Raw genomic sequence first — 12275 nt, 5'->3', positions numbered from 1 at the left:
CCCCCCCCACAAACAATAAATAAATGTTAAAAAATAAAATAAAATAAAAAAGAAAAAAATCCAAATTTTTAGCTTACTCCTGGGGTAGGGCGAGGGGGATTAGGAGGGTAAATGATGGAACCCAATTCCTATATAATAAGCTTGAAATAAGCAACATCCAGGGCAGAGCATGTTTGGTATCCATTCCCTTCATCAAATTCTCTCTAGACCCCACAGTTCTGGAATCTGACCCTTGTCATAGGAATAAAACAAAAAGGTATTCCAGGGTGGTTGCAGGAACTCACATGCAATATAGTGAAACAAACTGGAAACCACATAAATATCCATCAATATGACTAACCATGTTTACAAAGTAACACTATAAAAAAGTAACACTATGCCATAGAAAAATAAATAGTATATGTAAGTCATGAAAAACTGCCCAGAATGTCGGTAAAAAAAAAAAAAAAAAAAAATCTACAGAGAATTATGATCATAGTTGGCATTTACTGAATTTCAACATATACCAGACAAGGTTGATGTCAAACACTTTGTATTATTCCCACTTATTACAACTCTACTATTTAAATGTTTCCATTTTACAGATGAAAGAAAATAAAAAGCTTGTCTATGAATCCAAGTGTCTGACTCCAGAACAATTGTAAGCACTATACCAAGGTGTCGTTGTACAGCTTTCAAAGAGCTACCTTTTAAAAAAACAAAATTGCTTTCTTCCTTCTTTCCTTTCTTTCTTTAGGACAGCGTCACCACACATACTTCATGTTGGTCTTAAAACTGTGTGGCCTTCCACATGTTGGGATTACAGTCATGAATCACCATGGCCAGCAAACCATCTATTTTCTTAAGCTATTCACACAAAGATACCACCAAGAATGGAGATGTGAATTTCACCTTACATTATATAAACTTTAAAAAACTTTTAAAAACCTGTTTTGGGGTGTGTGTGTGTGTGTGTGTGTGTGTGTGTGTGTGAAAAAGGCCTTGTTTTGTGTATGTGTGTTGAGAGGGTCTGTCTAAGTACCTCAGAATAGCCTGGCCCCCAAGATCCCTCTGTCTCAGCCTGGGACTATAGGTGTCAGTCATCCTCAGGCTCAGCTCTAATTCATTAAATTATTTTTAAATGTAAACAGCAGAGCCAGGGAGATAGTTCAGTGGCATAAGCACCAGCCTGGCAAGCGCAAGGTCCTGAGTTCAATCCCCAATACTAAAAAAAAAGTAAACAGTAACAATCACACAGAAGATAAAACTGTCTAATCATATTATGCACCACTAAATTCAAATAAAGTTAGCAAGATAAATCACCTACTAAAATCATTCTTTAGCCACCAGAGGCAACTGAACAGTTTCTGTTTAAAACTGAGGGACCTGAGGATAAGGCCCAAACAGAGGCCTGGCACACACAAGACTTTGACATAATCTCCAGCACCATTAAAACAAATAAAAAACATACAACTCAGTTTAAGTTAATAAAAACACTATTTTAAGAGCAGGGCGTGGCAGTGCAAGGCTGTACAGTCAGGCCAGTCTGAACTACAGGAGGACAAGAGTGTGCACAGAGAGGCAGGGCAGGTGGAGGGCAATGGAAGTACTATTACGAAGAGGCGAAGCAAACCAAGAATGTTAATGGAACTTTTCAGTGCAGCACTCAGTGATTAAAAACAGTAAAAAGGGGCTGAGGAGATAGTTTGGCACCTGCCTGGCAAGTGCAAGTACCAGAGTTCAATCCCCAGTACCGCATGTTCTGCCGGCCCTCGGTTCATCATGCCAGGCGCCAAAACCAGGCATGGTGATGTACACCTGTAACCCCAGTGCTGGGTAGGCTGAGAGAGGATTGCTGCAAGTCTGAGCTGCATACCAAGAGCTTGTACTGAATAAATAAATAAATATTAAAAAATAATAATAAGGGAAACAGTAAAAATAAGCCAAGCTTGCTGGTACATGCCTGTAATCCCACCAAGAGAGGGTAAGGTAGGAGAAACACAAATTAGACCCTGGGGCAACTTCAGTCTTAAAAAAAAAAAAGCTGGTTCTTTTTTTGCAGCTCAGTGGTAGAGCACCAGTAGGTTTGATCCCCAAACCAGTTTTAGAAAAAGGAAAAAGGAGCATCTTCATACACACCTGTCATCCTACACACCCAGGAGAATGAGACATTGTCTGAAAAATTCAGGAAGATGCTAGAGAAGGAAAGAAAATGAGGAAGGAGAAGGAAGGGAGGAAAATCATTCATTCATTCATTCACCCATTCATTCATTCATTCATTCCTGCCTGGCAGTGATGTATGCCTGCAATCCCAGGCTCCTGTGAGATGAATTCGCTGCAGCCCACCCTGGGTAGGTAATTTAACGATTTAGGGAAATTTGGTGTTTAAAAAAAGGGTGTTCCTCAGAGCTAAAGTAGTGCAAAACCCTGGGTTCCATCCCATGTAACAAAAAATGAAAAATTCCACAGCTCAGCACAGTGCACACCTGTAGTCCCAGTTCTGTGGGAAGTGGAGGTGGAAGGATTACTTCAACATTCTAAGAGGGAAAGATGAACAATGAAATAGTAAAAAGAAAAAAAAGAAGAAGAAGAAGAAGAAAGAAACAGTAAATCCAAAGCAAATTTTGTTTTATTTACTGCTCCAAAGACACTGCCCACCCCAGCACCTTTTAACTTACTTGTCAAGTATAGTATTCATTTGACTAAGTATGTACAAAACACAATGCTAACATCAGAAATGTAAGTAAGATATGTAACGCAGTCTGTTCTCCAGGACAATCTCAAATTTAGTATGGAATTTGAATCCTTAAATCTTAAAAAGCAAAACCCTGAAAAAGGAAATGGAATCATGATTATGCATAGAGGAAGCCAGCAGGTCACCTTTACACAAAGGACAACATATCTCCACAGTGTTTGTCCCAAACTGTTAATAATTTTAAATACTTTCATCCCAATTTATTTATTTTTTAACTTCAGTACAGGGTGTACAGGGTCTCACTACGTAGATTGGACTCCTAAAGATTCTCCTGTTTTCAGCCTCCCAAGCACTGGGATTACAGGCACATGCCACCATGCCCAGTCTCGGCATGCCCTGGGGGCGGGGACAGCACCGCATCCAAGGATCAAACTCTGGGCACTGTGCTCTGCCTAAGCAGGTGCTTTAGTCTGCTGAGCTATCTGGCCAGCCCTTTCACCCCAATTTATACAAAAGCTTGACTATGAATGTGCCTTTTTATACTGGGCATGTGAAACAAGTTATTGCTCTCACTATTTCAACAGGATCAACTGCCTAAAATCTAGTAACTAGTATCTAACAGAAAATACATTACTCTAAAGTTAGAACTGAAAGCTTAACTTTATGAATAGCCTCTGGAAGTGATAGGGAAATTGAAAATAACCTATTTAAACACTCCGAGTATATCTGCTATTTAACCTTGAACATATGCCCATTCAGATTAAGCAGAGAAAAAGGGACTTTGACAGAAAAGGGTATCTCAATATGCATTAAATATTAAATCTTAGCAGAAATACAATGTAGTCATTCACAGGGAGTTTAGCTCATGACAGTAGCAAGCATATAACCAAGGTAATTTATTCCTCAATAAGAAATTATTCTAAGAATTGCTAACAGACTGACCACCACGTACTGGGTGTTAAGCAGTACTAAGCACATTCAGAACACAGCTGTATTTCTTAAAAAGGTATTCCAGGGGAACCACCCAGCCAATGCTCAGTAAACAGCAGCAGAGGCCCAACACAGATGATGTAATAGTTTACGCTCAAGGGAAATAAAATATGATGAAGCACAAATTTAAACTGTGAATTCAAGGTTGTTTGCAGAAGGGAAAGGGTGCCTGTTATTCAACTGCTACAAAGGCCAGGTCAATTTTGTTCCTTTCCTAATGGCATCTAAAAACCATCCCTTTGCTTTGCCTCTCTTGAATGGCTGAAAGAAGGGAAAAAACATCCAAATTTCAGTATTCCTCTATGGACTTAACAAGTATCACTTAAATAATTCAAAAAAATTTTTAACTTTATGTATTTGGTACAGGGTCTCACTATGCAGCTCGTACTCACTGTGATCCTCCTGTTTTCAGCTCCCCAGGGCTGGGATTACAAGTATGCGCTCAGACTCAGTGGCCAGCTCAGCATGCCCAGCCAAGGCCAAATGTGGTGCTGGAATCAAACCTCAGTCTCTGTGCTTGTCTAAGCAGGTGCTTAGGCAGATGAGCTATCTCACTGGCCTAAGTACCTGGCTGGCAAGCACAAGGTCCCAAGTTTGATCCTCAGTACTGCATGCCCTGTAGGTCCTTGGGACCCTGAATACACCATGACAGCTCCAAAACCAGGCATGGTGGCTTACGCCTGTAATCCCAGCAGTCCACTGGGAGTCCAAAGTGTGTAGTGACATCCTGTATCATCAGAAAAATAAAACAAAAATTAAAAAAATAATAATTGAGGGGCTGGCCAAATAGCTCAGCGGACTAAAGTGCCTTTAGGCAAACACAGCAACCAGGATTCGATCCCCAGTGTGCCATGCTGGCCCTACCCCCAGGGCACACTGAGATGATGACAGAGACTGGGAGTGGTAGCGCACACCTGTAATCCCAGGGCTTGGGAGGCTGAAAACAGGCAGGATCACTACAAGTCCAATCTGTATAGTGAGACCCTGTAAGAACCTGTATTAAAATACATTAATAATCATATCTGAGAAAATAAAACTTCAAAAATGTATTGATGTACAGTATTAAATACTTCAGGAAATGGATCCCCCCCCCCCACAGAATCCAGGGCTTCTGCACTGAGCTTCGGGCCCAGTCTCCCCCCATCATCCCAGATAGGGTCTTGCTCTATAGTTTCAGCTGGCTTAAACTCACTCTGTACTACCAGCCTTAAACTTTCGGAACTCTTCGTGCCTTAGCCTGGAATTACAGCCATGTGCCATCACACCCATCTTTTTATTTTGAGAGAGTGTCTAAACTGTTAAACTGCCCAGCCTCCCAAAGTGCTGGCATTACAAACATATACGACCACACCCAACCCTAAGAAATACAATTTAGATGTTCCTAATAATCAAAATAACCATAATGCTTTTGGAGGGAAATATTTGTTGGGGATCGAACTCAGGACCTAACCCACATTAGGCAAGCAAGTTCTCTACCATTAAGCTACACTCCCCATTATTTTTACTTTTTAGGGTCTTGCCTAAATTACCCAAGCAGACCTTGGCATGTGTGATCCTCCTCACACAGCCTCCTGAGGAACTCGTATTGTTAACACACACCATTACACTGGCCAACACTATCCTTAGCCCCAAAACTCAGAAAATATAAGAAGTTGGTTTTTAGATGAAATACAGACAGCAATGTAACATGCAACTGTGAAAGAAGAGGTCATTTTTTTTCTTTCCCAAATTCTTCTATTTCCACAAATGAGAATGTTGTTATAACTTCAAATCTGTCAATGGCTTTAAATATCAACATACAATCACTCAAAGTACTTACTAAAAGGTAGGTACTGTGGAACATACCTGTAGTCACAGCTACTCAGAAGGTTGAAGCAGGAGGATTCTTGAGCACAAGAGTTCAGAGCCAGGCTGGACATTATAGCAGTATCCTAACTTATTGGCAGGGAAGGGGGGTGAAGGGGAGACACGCTGGGAGGCGTCAGCACAGTGGCTCACACCTGTAACACCAGCTACTAGGGAAACCGAGGCAGAAGCATGGTAAATTCAAGGCAAGTCTGGGCAACTCAGGGGAGTCTTTTATCTTTTCTGAAAGGGCTGGAAATATATATAGCACAGTGGTTGAGCGAATGTTAAGTGTGATGCCCTCTAAGGGGATGTGGGAGGAAGAGAATATTTTACATCCTGAGTTCTAAGTCACACAGAATGATACCACATATACTACTAGTACAATACAGTGTGCTACCAGTAAATAATTTGGTATTTAAATGTCCTAAACACACACACACACAACTCTGTATTGAGCTATTTGGTGGCATGTACATGTAATCACAGCACTCTGGGAGGTTGAAGCAGAATGATTACATGTTCAATCCCAGCCTGGACAACTTAGTGCCAGAGGGAAACTCTATCTCAAAAAAAAAAAAAAAAAAAAGTACAAAAAGAGTTGGCGATATACCTCAGGGTAAAGAACCTGGGCTCAATACAGAGGAATGGAGAGAAAAAGAGCCAAGTATCATGGCATACATCTGTAATCCTAGTACTTAGGCGGCTGAAGCAGTAAGATTGCTGCAGGTTTGAGGCCAGCTTGAGCTAAATAGTGACAAGACCAGCCTGATCATGTTTCAAAAATGAACCCTCCCCCTTTTTTTTGAAAATTATCTTTTTGAGGGAAGGTGTCAGAAGTCTCAGGAGGTTGCTCAGGTTGGTCTTGAACTTGTGGACTCAAGGAATCCTCTAGCCTCAGCCACCTACGTGCTGAAATTATAGGCATATACCAAGGTCCCCAAGGAATGAGTTCACGCATACATAAATGATTCTATATGAACTAGTCAACGTGGTTCCCAATAGAGCCCACAGGAAATGGGATAAAGTATGAGAATGAAAGTAAAACATGCAATCCAGAGCTAATTCAAGCACTGATGTACAACACCTTTAAAACTATGGTCAAGGAGCTACTTGGAAGCCCAATTTAACCAGTTTGAAAGAGAACCAGTACCTCCTGAAAAAAAAAAAAATGCTGCTGCACTATAATCCATAAGCTCAGACTGTCCAATTATTTAAAGGCTGTCAGACAAAATATTGAATGTATAGAATAAGACACAAGAAATGAGAAATAGCTAAGAATCAAAACGGCCTCATTTTATGAGAAACTGTTTCATAAACTCGCCTAAATGCAATTGAGGGTAAAATTTAAGTGTAATCTTAACTTAAAGCTGCCTTAGCCAGGTGTGGTGGTGCATGCCTATAATCCTAACACTTGGGAAGCTGAGGCAAGAGGATCCTTGTGAGTTTGAAATCAGCCTGGGCTTCCAAGTGAGCTCAAGGCCAGCCTGAACAGTAGTACAGTGAGATTCTGTCTCAAAAAGTTGACAAAAAAAAAAAAAAAAAAAGGCTGACTTAGAACCCAAGAAAAGAATGTTCTAATACGTCAAAATGTTTTACATTATCAAGCTGGAGGTAGAAGCCCCGAAGTCAGGAAACAGGAATTATATAGGTTCATATACTCGATTCCACTATTTACTATCTTCCTTTTCAAGTTCTGCATCAAAAAAATCATACATGAACAGTCAGCCAGGTATGATGGTGCCCGTATGTTCTGAAGCTGAGACAGAAAGATTGCAAGTTGAAGCTCAGCCATGACAACTTAATGACTTAATAATGCTCGGCATTCCAAAACCAAAACCAACATCTACTAGGCTGCCTGAAATACACCACAAATCTCCGAAACTTAGAATCTGAGAGTCAAATTCTCAAAGCTGTGGAATCAGCCTAGGTGCAATCAGCTAATGAATGGATAAAATATGGTGTATATATACACAATTAAGTATTACTTAGAACAAAATTATGGTTTTTTTTGCAGAAAAATGGAACAGAGATCATGTTAACTGAAATAACCAGAATAAGACAATATCAACCTGGAGTGGTGGCTCAGGCCTGCAATCCCAAAACTAGGAGAAGCTAAGGCGGGAGGGTCTTCATGTTTTAAACCAGTCTTGGCTACTTAATGTGTTCTCAATTCCAGCCTGAGCTACACAACAAGACCCTGTCTCAAAAAAAAAAAAATCAATCCTAACAACTCTTCTCATCAAACATCACAGATCTCACTGTGAGAACCACTGCTACCCCAGCATTACTACCAACCAGGAGGTCCCAGGTCTACCTTTCATGACTAATATAATTCTATTTCTCCCAACAGCCCTCACAAGTGTTTGGGAGGAAAGCTACTAGATTCTCTAAGTCTTCTTCAATATCTCTTCCACTAACATCTGAATATGGCACAAATGCTAGGTCACTGATACTGGCTATTCTCTTTTATGTCTTTTTTACGCATGACAGCCAGAACTGTGCTGATATAAACAATGATCTGACCAGCACAAAGTAGGGCAAGAACACAATGTATTTTTCATACTTTGTCTTAATGTAGTGGTTCTCAACCAAAAGGTTATGTACCATGGAGTACGCTGGGCTAAACCTGGAGATGACAGGTGAGGGACCATCTTGTGAACACAGGTACAGGGATACTGTTAAACACCCCACAATATATGGGATAGCCCCCTGAAAGTAATTATCTGGACTAAATGTCAATAGTATTCACTAAATATGGTACTCAATTAATGGCATGGTGGCACATGGCTATAATCCCAGCACTCAGGAGAGGCTAAGCAGGATAACTGCAGCAAATTCAAGCCAGCTTGGGATACATGGTGAGTTGAAAGGGATCCTAAAACTATCAAAACTTTTGAAAGTTTTCCAGGTTGGCTTCTAAAACACAGCAATATTTCCTAAATTATGTATGTAACTGTGTACGAAGTTTAAACAAAATGTATACACATTTGATCACATTTTCAACATTGATTTAACCCACTCTCACACAAGATCCATTACCCAATCTCACTCACCCAAATTTAACACGTAACTCAAGCTGGAAATCAAATACTGAACAGCTAGGAAATGAATGGGCTGGGGTTTTAACTCGATAGTAGAACACTTGCCTATCATGCACTAACATGATGTTAGTACTCAAACTCTGGCATGCAAAATATTAAATAAAAACGAAATCATAATTCAACAAGCACATCAAAGAAACAATGAAAATATGACACCGAGTGCCAAAACAACAACAACAACAAACCACAGAGGGTCAGGGAGATAGTTCAGAGGCACAGAGCCCGCCTGGCAAGCACAAGGTCCTAAGTTTGATTCCCAGTACCAAAAGAAAAAAAAAAAAAAAGAAAGAAAGGAAAAAAACAAAGGAAGCCAGCATAGGTGTCCTGCAGTGATCAAGCCTGTGTTTAACATTCTGGAGTTCAGGAGTAGTTCAATCCCCAGTATCCCAAGAGAAAAATTAAAGAAAAGCAATTTAATAAGGAAGACAACCAACATTTTTCAAGTCTCTGACCATTCTACCATTTTTAAACAATTACAGAATATTTATGCCTAAAAGGGGGTGACAATAAAAAAACTGGCTATATAGTTCAAATCTCAATGAACACATGAGAAAGGTGGTATCTCTGTGGGAATGTGTCTTAACTCTTCCATTCTATACATCTGAATTAACTCCCAAGGAATCCAAAGCATTTTCTGTGTTGAAAGTTTATCTTTTTTTAGGGAAGGATCTACAGTGTTCAGGGTCTCACTACTAAATCCAACTTTAGTGATTCTCCTGTTTACAGCCTCCCAAGTGCTAGGATTACAGGTGTGAGCCACCATGCCCACCCAGTCTCAATCACCATCTCAAGAGCGCCCAGGGGATGGGGCTGGCACTGCAAGCCTGGAGATCAAACCTCTGGCCGTGCGACTACTTGCAGGCGCTTTAAACCACTGAGCTACTTGGCCAGCCCTGAAAGTTTACCTTTTTTACCTGTGTGCAAGAACTATGCCCATTTTCTCTGTATTCCTTCAACTTTAGTACATCTGTTGGAAAATGTCACAGCTATTTATACCTTCCTCCCCCAAAAGTTGGAAATAGGTGTAAGAACACTTAATTCTATCAAAAAAGACAAATTAATATTATTTATTCATTAAAGCCTTTTCTTTCTTTTCCTTTGTGGTTTTTCCTTTTCTGTTTTGAGAGACAGGGTTTGGCTATAGTTCAGGCTGGCCAGAATGCCTGGCAATCGTCCTGCCTCAGCCTCCCAAGTGCTGGGATTACAGAGGTGAGCCACCTCACCTGGCTAACCTTTTCTTTTTGATGTATATTCTCTGTCGTTTTTTAATACTGACACGATTATACAAAATCTCTTTATAAAATGAGAATAAAAAAGTGCGTCAAGGCAGGAATGGCCACAAAAGCATTCTATAATCCCAACACTCCGGGGGCTGAGGCAGGAGGATCACTGCAAGTCAGTCTGGGCTACATACAGAAAACCCTGTCTCAACCCCCATCAAGACGATGTCATACATGACATCACTTTAAGTAAACATCTAAAATGAACAGGGATGGGAGAGACTGGGTACTGAACCAAGGTCTCAAGGCACCTAGACAAACTGGTGTACCGTTGTATATCCCCAACCCCTAAACACTTAAGTTTATTTTAATACCTCAAAAAACAACTGAAAAACACCACAAAAATCCCTAGACTCCTTCTCCTAGAATCAACCTTGCAGATTTTAAACCTCCCTCTATATCGGAAAATTGCTAAGAAATGTTTTCATTAGAGAAAAATTGAAAAGTCTCTAAACAAAACCTCAGGGACGTTCAAATGAAGCAAGGGCATGAGAAAGAAGGCATGAAATTCGTTTTGAATTATATTAGAACTTGATATGTCATTAAGGTTCACGCCAGAGTCTCACCTGTTAAAAAAACACCCCTACATACAAATTTATAAACGTCAATTATCAATCATATTTGCAAGAACTAAAAGTTAAAACGTTATGCTTTCCAAAAGGTTCCTGAATTAGCTGTCTAGAAATCACAAAACCATCTTGGGTTTAACCAAAACTGTCAGTAACATGCTTCCTTTTAGGACTACATGGACGAAAAAAAAGCTCGGTGCCTCTAAAAGGGGAACGATCACACTTTAAACTCCAAACATGAAAGAATTTGCAGTCTCACAGTTCAGGCCGCTACACCGCAGAATTTAAGCAAACTAAAAGCTGTTACTTATTTTTGAACCTACCCCTGAGTTCTCAAATTAACATCTCATTCTTACAGGACGAGAGGGAGAAGGAAACTTTAAAAGACTTCGTAAGGTAAAGACTGCAGGATGCTGGCCTGTCGGGCTTAGCAAGCTTATGTTCACAAACCAAAACACACTAGAGAGATGGAGGGAGAAAGTTGCAGAGAAACCGGTCACACCATCAAAACCAAACAGAGCAACCCTTGACCTTACGCCTTTCCGCGGAGGGGACCCGGGGACCGCTGCGGAGCGAGGTGGGACGAAGGGGGCCCAGAGGACCAGGCTCAGCGCCCAGCACTGGGCTCTGAGCTCGCGGTGAAGCCCGCTCGGCCCGGCGGGCGGAGGCGAGGTGACTGCGGCGCACGACAGGAGCATTTCGCGGCCGGCGGGACGGAGACCGAGCGGGGGAGACGCGGCCCGGAGCCCTGCGCCGGGCCCCGAGGCGAGCGCAGCGCGGCGCGGACCCACGCAGAGCGGGGCCTGCTGCTCCGCCGCGGACGCTGTGGCGAGTGGCTTCCCACCAGCCGCAGGACGCGCGCGGGAGGCCGGGCCGGAGGATGCCGAGCTCTTCCGGGAGGGGAAGCCCCCGGCCCGCCGGCCGCCGACCCGGCCAGGAAGGGGTGAGGGACGCGAGCGCGGAGCCCGAGCGAACTCCAAGGACCGCTGTCCCGCGTCCCGCCCGCCGCCCCACGGGCTCGCGCCCGGCTCGCGCACTCCCCCTCCCCTCCCCCGACGCCCCCCAAGGCCATGCCGGCGTGCGGGAAAAAACAGAACACAAATCACTTACAACGGCATCGTCTCCTGCGCCGGCACCGCCTAATCACTTCCCCCCCGCAACCGCTGCCGCCGCCACCGCTGCCGCCCTGGGCATGATCCACTGAGGCGGGAGGGAGGGGGAGCCTGCCTCAGCCGTGGGTCCAACCCCACTCCCGCGCCCGCTCCCGCCGCTTTAAGCGCTTCTCTTCCTTCCCCTTCGTCCTAACATGGCGCCCGTGCGCTACCACAGCAACGTTCTAGAACTGCTGACGTCATCACGCACGCTGTGCGCGCGCCTGCGCGCCAGCCCCTCGGCGCCGCTGGGCTTCACGGGAGACGTAGTTCAGGAGGTGACAGCCGGTCCGCAGTATCAAGTTGATTCCTCTCATGCTTTCACTCGAATTATCGGGCGATGGGTGGGAGCTGTCTGGGAGGCTTCAGGTGGTAAGTTGGTTGTTCCTCGGGAGGACACACTCTCGTGACCAGCAGGGTAGGTGCGTCCTGGACAGGTCCCAGACCCCGCGGGGGACTGCTTCCGGCGCTTTTGAAGATCCGCCTTTCTCGCCGCCCGCGGCGGCGCTCGCGGGGTCTGTGTACCCACGCGTGCACCACGTGCTGTCCCCCTGCGCCCCGGGCCGGCGGGGCGGGTCTGTGCCTGGGCTCCCAAATCCCCGGCCGGCACGTGCTTTCCTGGAAAGTCGGAGCGGCGCCTGCCTCGCGGGAGCGGAGGCCGG

At 43.6% G+C, this 12275-nt stretch overlaps 1 protein-coding gene across 1 annotated transcript in view; it reads right to left on the bottom strand.

Annotated features, from left to right (window-relative positions):
- Papola (poly(A) polymerase alpha) overlaps positions 1–11785 on the bottom strand; it is a 68600-nt gene extending 56815 nt beyond the window's left edge. Inside the window, exon 1 of the mRNA XM_023719636.1 lies at positions 11573–11785. The gene's annotated coding sequence lies outside the window, so the exon portion shown is untranslated. The remainder of the gene's footprint in view (positions 1–11572) is intronic.
- Between the last annotated feature and the right edge of the window lie 490 nt (positions 11786–12275).

Source organism: Octodon degus, unplaced genomic scaffold, assembly GCF_000260255.1.
Source record: "Octodon degus isolate 3935 unplaced genomic scaffold, OctDeg1.0 scaffold00070, whole genome shotgun sequence".
In the NCBI taxonomy this organism is placed as follows: domain Eukaryota; kingdom Metazoa; phylum Chordata; class Mammalia; order Rodentia; family Octodontidae; genus Octodon; species Octodon degus.
The sequence above is the reverse complement of the archived record's forward strand: the minus strand, read 5'-3'. Positions and strand labels throughout refer to the sequence as shown.